Below are 7,960 nucleotides of genomic sequence, written 5' to 3'. Positions count from 1 at the left end.
GGGAGACAGAATCTTGGTGCGTGCAGTGTTGGGAGTGACCTGATTTCCACAGACTGTCTGTGTTCAACCTCACAGCCGAATGTTCTCCAGTTCCAAAGTCAACAACCAGAATGGCAGAAGGAGGGGAAAGGTTGAAGGTGGGGCTGAGAATGGCTTTGTCTGACCCCTTAACCCAGTCCCAACTCCTCAGCTGGCCCTTTCTCCTGGGAGTCTCTTGCTACTATCTGTGTCAGAGTTCACTCGTGATGCCCTAAGGGGCAGAGCCTTTGGGAAATAAAGGAGAAAAAGCGCAAACCAAACAAATAAATTCTTCCTTAGCAGGGTTGGGAAAGATAAGCTGAGATGTCTCTTTTGGGTTAACCATTGGCTTAATCTGGGTTTCCCCAAATAGCAGAGCCTGAGCAAGGACTTGTGTATAGGTAGTTTATTTGGGGAATGAATCTGTTTTGTATGGTTAAAATAAGGAGAAGATCAAGGTATGATTTCATGAATCACACAGTTTATTGCCATACAAAGAGGTCTTTCTTTTTTACAATTGTTAAAAAGGGGGAGACTAATGAGAACAAATCTCACAGGGGATACACTCAACAGACAAGTTACATTAATCACATAATGAATGAGTTCCAATTTCATTTAGAGTCCAATTATTAAAGTTCAATTGAGGCTGAGCGTGGTGGCTCATGCCTGTAATCCCAGCACTTTGGGAGGCCGAGGCGGGTGGATCATCTGAGGTCAGGAGTTCAAGACCAGCCTGGCCAACATGGTGAAACCCCGTCTCTACTAAAAACACAAAAATTAGCTGGGCGTGGTGGCAGGCACCTGTCCCAGCTACTTGGGAGGCTGAGGCAGGAGAATCGCTTGAACCCGGGAGGCGGAGGTTGCAGTGAGCCGAGATCATGCCATTGCACTCCAGCCTGGGCGACAAGAGTGAGATTCCATCTCCAAAAAAAAAAAAAAAAAAAGTTCAATTGCCCACTCAGGATGGAAAGCAGACTTCTGTGGATGCAAAGTCCAATCAGAGTTTGAGACACAACTTTCTAGGAGAGGTTCTAGGGAGGGACAGCTTGACTAATACAATGGAGATCCATGAAGACACGTGAGGTCTCTTGCTGCTAGAGAGTAGTGCCAGTTTTGTGAGATGAGGCTTCAAAAATAGCTTCAAGGCTTCCAGAGAGTGGCCCAGCCACATCCTAAACTCTCCAAGTGTCTGTCAAAATCTCGGGTTTCTATGTGTTTTGGAGTCCAGTGGTTGAGGTCAGTAGCTCCCATGCGGGGTCTGATAAGGTGTGACATGACATTCCCTTGGCTAGGGAGAGTTCACTGCATGTTCTAATCACAGTAAAACAATGTCACTCTCACAGCAAAGTGAAAGGGTTTGGAATCATTTAAAGCTACATAACAAAATCCCAAGGAATTGGAGGGGAGTGCTGGGAAGAGTCAAATAGGGAAGGAGGGAAAGAGAATGGCATCCAAGGGTGTATTCGTGAGTTGATCAAGTTGGTCACTACTATTGGCAAACAGAATGCTATCATTTTAGGAGCTGTATAGAACATATCTCAGAATTGCCCGCTGGAAGACTGGAAGAGCAGAGTATTTTTCCAGCAGTTCCTGCCTGCCCTTCGGTCAAAGTTTGTCCCTTGAGGTGTTCCTTTGCACTTCCAGGTTTACTCATGTGTCAGAGTGGGCCGCGGATTCCTGCGAGGGTCCCAGGTTGCAGTGCCAGAGACGCAGAACACCAGGTGCAGCTGGGGCAAGGTGCCCTCAGGTTATACCTGTTCACAGCTGGTTGTCACAGCAAAGCTGGGCTGGGAAGATGTAAGGCCAGGCGTGTCATACAACCTCAGAAAGGTCAAATATCCTTTTCTGTCTTATGCAAATAGGACTACAATTCAGTTTAATTCTCAGAGTCAGGATCTATGTTTTTTTCCCTTGGGGTAAAGATGAATTCTTCCTTTAACTGCTTTTCTAGCAAAGCATAATCCTCAAGGTGTAATTTCAGTATAGTGATTTATTTTTAACCCTGTGGTACTATATGCCTAATGTTCTGAAACACCGTCACTGGAGCAAATCCAGGCTTGAGTCTATCTGTGAAATGGGCACAGAAAACCAAGTGCATCCTCCCTTCATGATTCTCCCAGTCTTCAAGGCTGTATGTGCCAGGAGCTGGGGATAAAGAAGATAGCCTTAGCTCTCCAGAAGCTCACAGAATGGACGGACAGAGCCAACAGTTTTATTTGTTTGTTTGTTTTTTGAGACAGAGTCTCCCACTGTTGCCCAGGCTGGAATGCAGTGGCACCATCTCAGCTCACTGCAACCTCTGCCTCCCAGGCTCAAGCAATTCTTCTGCCTCAGCCTCCCAGGTAGCTGGGATTACAGGCATGTGCCACTACAAGGGGCAGGGTGTCACCACATTGGCCAGGCTGGTCTCGAACTCCTGGCCTAAAGTGATCCACCCGCCTCAGCCTCCTACAGTGCTGGGAATACAGGCATGAGCCACCGCACCCGGTCTACAGTTTTCTTTAAATCTTCATCAGGCCAGTACTTCCCTCCTCCTGTTTTCATCTTCCTGTATTTGTGAGTTTCATTCATTCTCTTCATTCTATTCATTCCTTCTCTTTACTTTACCTAAACATAGTTGTGAACCCCCAAAATCTGAGCCAGATCAATTTAGGAAGTTTATTTTCCCAAAGTTAAGAATGCACGCAAGAGAGACGGCCTCAGGAGGTCCTGACATGTGCCTAAGGTGGTTGGGACACAGCTTGGTTTTATACATTTTAGGGAGACATGAGACATCAATCAACATAAGTAAGATGAACATTGGTTCAGTCTGGAAAGGTGGGACCACTCGAATTGAGGAGGGTGCCCCCAGGTTATAGGTAGATAAGAGACAAATGGTCGCATTCTTTTGAGTTTCTGATAAGCCTCTCCAAAGGGGGAAATCAGATATGCATTTATCTCAGTGAGCAGAGGGTGATTTTGAATAGAATGGGGGCAGGCTGGCCCTAAGCAGTTCCCAGCTTGACTTTCCCCTTTAGCTTAGTGATTTGGGGGCCCCAAGATTTATTTTCCTTTCACATGGCTCCGCCACTAATGTGTCCTGGTATCTTCTCTCCTCAGCCTGTTTCTCATCCTGGAAACTGAGGTGTGCTGGCGCAGGGCGATGGCGCGGTGGGGCGGGGTTGGGAGGAAACCCTTATCTGTGGCCGATGGCCCTCCGTTGTTCTATTATTAAAACTCTGGGAAACTGCTATTCTTAATTTATTTTTAAAGACCCTGAGGAGCAATTCTTTAATTTTTTTGTTTTTGTTTTTGTGAGACGGAGCCCTCTGTCGCCCAGGCTAGAGTGTAATGGTGCAATCTCAGCTCACTGGAACCTCCGCCTCCTGGGTTCAAGCGATTCTCCTGCCTCAGCCTCCGGAGTAGCTGGGATTACAGGTGTGCGTCACCACGCCCTGCTAACTTTTGTATTTTTAGTAGAGACGGGTTTTCACCATGTTGGCCAGGCTGGTCTCGAACTCCTGACCTCAAGTGATCCACCTGCCTCAGCCTCCCAAAGTGCTGGAATTACAGGCGTGAGCCACCGCCCCTGGCCTTTAAATAAATTTCATCTGATCAAAATAAATTTAAAAACCAACCAACCCTAATGGGCTCTAAAGACAGCAACACGCACAGGACCTGGAAAGAGCATCTTCCTCACCGGAGTTTTCCTCACTTCGGGGAGCGGCCCCTTCACCCACACCCCCCCCCCCCCCGCCGCCTCAGCCCCCGAGGCTGAGACCCTTTCCGCACCTGGCTCCACCTCCCTGGCCCTCGCCCCCGCCCAGCGGTCGGGGAGCGAGAAGGCGGCGGGGGATCTGGCGCCCGGCTTAGGGGCGAGCCGGCCGCACTGGGAGCCTAACGATCAGGGCATCTTGGGCGGGAGAAGGGCCAGCCGGGCGCCCAGGGCGGAGGAGGCGGCTCGGCGGCCCCCCCACAGCCACGCCGCCGTGAGCCCCGCCCAGCGTAGCCCCAGCGAGCCCGAGTGTCGGCGCGTCCCGGTGGCGGAGGCGGCAGGCCGCGGCGGTGCTGGTGGAGGGGCTTCCAGAAAGACCCTGCGGCAGCGCCCCCACTCGGCTCTCCCCGCAGGAGCGCGGGCACCTGCGCGGCGCCGGGTGAAGGCGAGCGCCTCGGCGAGCCCTCTGCAGCGGAGCCCCCTGCCCATTTGGTTGTGGGTAAGAGGAGGGGTCCGCGTCTCTGCAGCTCGGGCGGGATGCCCCGGCGCCCTCTACTCGGCTTGGTTCGGCCTCACGTGTTCCTTTAGCTCGGAAGCCGGGATACGGGTGGGGAAGGGGGGCTCGCGCCCTACAGGCCGAGCCCTGCGGCCGCAGCGGGGTAAGGGTAGGATGGGCCGATCGCGCCCAGACCCCAGGGGGTCCTCACTCGCCTCCCTCTCGGCTTCTCTGTCGGCGTCTCCGGCAGCATGATCTGGCATTTATTATTCGGAATAATGTGCCAGGCAGGAGGGGGCCTTGGGTTAAACACGCGGCCCTGCAGCTCCCAGGTGAAACGACTCATCGTTTCCTGCCGGCGCATCTTACTGAAGGGGACCCAGGCCCCACGAAGGGAAGGAACCGTCCTCAAGGTCACGTCGTAGTTAAAGGCCGAGCCCAGACCGAAGCCAGGTGTCCTGCCTTCTAGCCCCGGGCTCTAGGCCGTGTCCCCTTCCCGACCGAATCTCCCAGTCCTGTCCGCGTCCCTCCTCCTCCTCCCGGGTCCTCCGCAAGGCTCTGTTCCCGGGGTTTGGGGAGTGCTCCCTCCGCGCCACAGCGCCCCGGGGAAGAATGCTGGGCAGCAGGCAGGCCACAGGGCCGGGGAAGGAGGAGGAGCCGCGGGGACAGGCTGGGGATGCCAGAGTGGTGACTGGCCAGGTTGGGCGCCCAGGAGGCGCACCCGCGCGAGGACAAAGGGGCTCTGGCTGGGCGGTGCCGTCTCAACCAATGGGAGGCGCGGTCCTGGCCGAGCCCCCTGTCTCCCCGCCCTCCGGCCGGCCGTTGGGGAGCGCGGCTCTGGGATTGGCTGCGCCGCCGTCTCGGGCGTTCTCGCGCTCTGCTTACGTGCTGGCGCGCGCCTGATAGATACCCTGTGGGTTTGAGCGCTCGAATCGGTCCCAAGCGGCCCAGGCGCCTTGGGCGTGCGTCCTGCGCGCGGCCGCTTCCAGGCTGCGCCCTTCTGGGGAAGGGTTTGGTGCTGCGCGCGGCGTCGAACTCCGCGTTTTTTTTTTTCTTTTCCAGCCAGTCATCCTGGAAATCTGCCTGTAGTCAGCTGATGCAGAGTCACCCTGCAGTTCCTACTTTGAGGGGTTGCAGCAGCACATATTTCATTATGGAGGGCCGCCTGCAGGCCTTGCGCTCACAGGATCTTTTGTGACGCTGCAAATGTCCTGGTCAATGTCCTTCTTTCTATAAGAGGCGTTGGAGCCGGGCTCTGCATAGGGCATCTATATCCCTGGCCGGCAAGGAAGCTGACCCTTGAAATTTGTGAAGCTTTCATATTCACTCAGTACACATTTACAGAGCCTCTGCTTCCTGTCAGGCACCACACAATAAATATTTGGAGGAGCAAGAAGAAAGTGATTCAACATTTGGGTCTTGCCTGTAGGGCGCTCACAGTCCCGGTGGGGATTGGTGGTAGGATGGGGGCTTGTGAATGTTTATAAACAGAAATCCCTCCAATACGACCCTGGTTAGGTAGGTGCTGTTACAGAGGCACAGAAGGGAGGAGATTGGGCGAAAGATTTTTGAATTAGGGGATTAGAAAAGGCAGGTTGGGAGAGTTATTTGAACCAGCTAGGACTTGGTCAGATGCAGTCAGCGTGGTATAGGATGAGCAAGGCTCGGAAATTGGAAAGTACAGGGCTTGCTGAGGGATGGTGTAGCAAATGGTTTAATGAGTAGAGGAAAAAAGTATAGTTGGAGATACGGTTTGGAGGAGCCAGGTGAGGACTCGGGGGCTCAGCTTGTGTACTCGGGTTTGAAATGCAGTAAGCACTTGTGAATACAAAGGCTCCTTAATCATTTGCACTGCTGTCATTTTTTACACCTAGACCGAATGTCTTGGAAATGGTTTGATTCTTCCTTCTTTCATATCCTACACTCAATCTGTTGGTAAATGGTAGTGGACTCTACCTTCAATATTAAGCCAGACTTGCCAATTGTAATCACTTCCATGGTTTTCACCAAGGCTGGCGTACATTTCTAAGGAACGCGTTTTCACATCTCACTGGAGTGCTGCAATATACAACCCTCGTGACTGCACATGGTGGCTCTGGATTACTGCCACAGATCCTAACTGGTCTCCCTGCTTCTGCTCTAGTCCATCCTCAACTTATTATTAACCCAATGAGAGTTATCTTTTTAAAAATGTAAGTCTGATAATGGCACTCCTCTTCTTAAAACTCTTTTTTTTTTTTTTTTGAGAGTCTTGCTCTGTTGCCAGGCTGGAGTGCAGTGGTGTGATCTCGGCTCACTGCAACCTCCACCTCCTGGGTTCAAGCATTTCTTCTGCCTCAGCCTCCTGAGTAGCTGGGACTACAGGCAAGCGCCACCACACCCAGCTAATTTTTGTATTTTTAGTAGAGACGGGGTTTCACCATGTTGGCCAGGATGGTCTCGATCTCTTGACCTCGTAATCTGCCCACCTTGACCTCCCAAAGTGCTGGGATTACAGGTATGAGCCACCACACCCAGCCAAAACTCTCTTAATTCATTTAATTATGTGCCAGCCAGGCGTGGTGGCACACACCTGTAATCTCAGCAGTTTGGGAGGCCGAGGTGGGCAGATCATTTGAGGTTAGGAGTTTGAGACCAGCCTGGCCAACATGGTGAAACTCTGTCTCTACTAAAAATACAAAAATTAGCCAGGCATGGTGGTGCATGCTTGTAACCCCAGCTACTTGGGAGGCTGAGGCAGGAGGATTGCTTGAACCCGGGAGGTAGAGGTTGCAGTGAGCCAAGATTGCAACCCTGCACTCCAGCCTGGGTGACAGAACGAGATTCCATCTCAATGAATCAATCAATCAATACTGTGTGTCTGTTGTGTACAGGGCACTGTTGTAAATGTTGGAGATACAACAGTGAACAAAACACACAAAAATTCCTGTTCTCAAAGAGCTTATATTCTAATGAGACTGAACAACAACAAACAAGATAAATATGTACAACATGTAGAATGCTATAATGTAATGAAGTGCCAAGGAGGAGGAAAAAATGGAAGCAGAGAAGGGGGATAGTCAGGGTTGGGGTGGGATAGATGGGGTGGCCAGATAATGTCTTAGTAAACATTTCAGTAAAGGACTGTGGCTATTGGGGGAAGAGTGTTCTAGGTAGAGGCAACAGTAAGGACAAAGGCCCTAAAGCAGGAGGTGGCTTGCCATGTTCCAAAGACAGCAAGAAAGCCACTGTGACCAAAGTACAGTGAACCAGGTAGGAATGAGGTCAGAGAGACGATGGAGACCCAGAACATGGAGGGCCTTGTAGGCAAACTCTAGATTCGGCTTTTACTCTGGCAGGAGTTTGGTGAGGCGTGACATGATCTGATTTATGTTCCGCAAGGTCCTGCAGGCTGTGTTGACCAGAATCTGGAGGAACCACAGTGGAAGCGGAGAGTCTAGTTGGGAGGCTATTGCAATAATCCAGGCAAGAGGGGATGAAGGCTTGGACTAGGCTGGTAGCGGAGGATCCTAGATATACGTGAAGGTGCATTGATAGGACTTGCCGAGCACTGGGCTGTGGAGTGTGCAGGAAAGAGGAGTCAAGAATGAGGAAGATTTAGAGGAACAGGCCTGCGGGACAATAGCACAGGCTCAGTTTTGGACAGGTTACATTGGAGATACCTAGTAAACATTCAAGTGGAGACATTGGATGCGCAGTTGTCTGAGTTCAGGGGAGAAGGTTGGGTTGGAGATCAACCTTCGGGAGTTGGC

General features: G+C 51.8%; 1 protein-coding gene and 1 pseudogene across 2 annotated transcripts in view; one reads left to right on the top strand and one right to left on the bottom strand.

The window, feature by feature from the left end:
* Nucleotides 1-3,631: 3,631 nt before the first annotated feature.
* On the bottom strand, nt 3,632-4,939 carry LOC101179384 (annotated as a pseudogene).
* The window catches only part of BDH1 (3-hydroxybutyrate dehydrogenase 1), a 42,471-nt gene continuing 38,540 nt past the window's right edge, over nt 4,030-7,960 (top strand). Inside the window, exon 1 of one of the 2 annotated variants that reach the window (XM_030823067.1) lies at nt 4,030-4,211. The gene's annotated coding sequence lies outside the window, so the exon portion shown is untranslated. The remainder of the gene's footprint in view (nt 4,212-7,960) is intronic. The other variant, XM_030823068.1, reaches the window with a different exon arrangement.

Source organism: Nomascus leucogenys, chromosome 11 (assembly GCF_006542625.1).
Source record: "Nomascus leucogenys isolate Asia chromosome 11, Asia_NLE_v1, whole genome shotgun sequence".
Classification (NCBI taxonomy): domain Eukaryota; kingdom Metazoa; phylum Chordata; class Mammalia; order Primates; family Hylobatidae; genus Nomascus; species Nomascus leucogenys.
The sequence above is the reverse complement of the archived record's forward strand: the minus strand, read 5'-3'. Positions and strand labels throughout refer to the sequence as shown.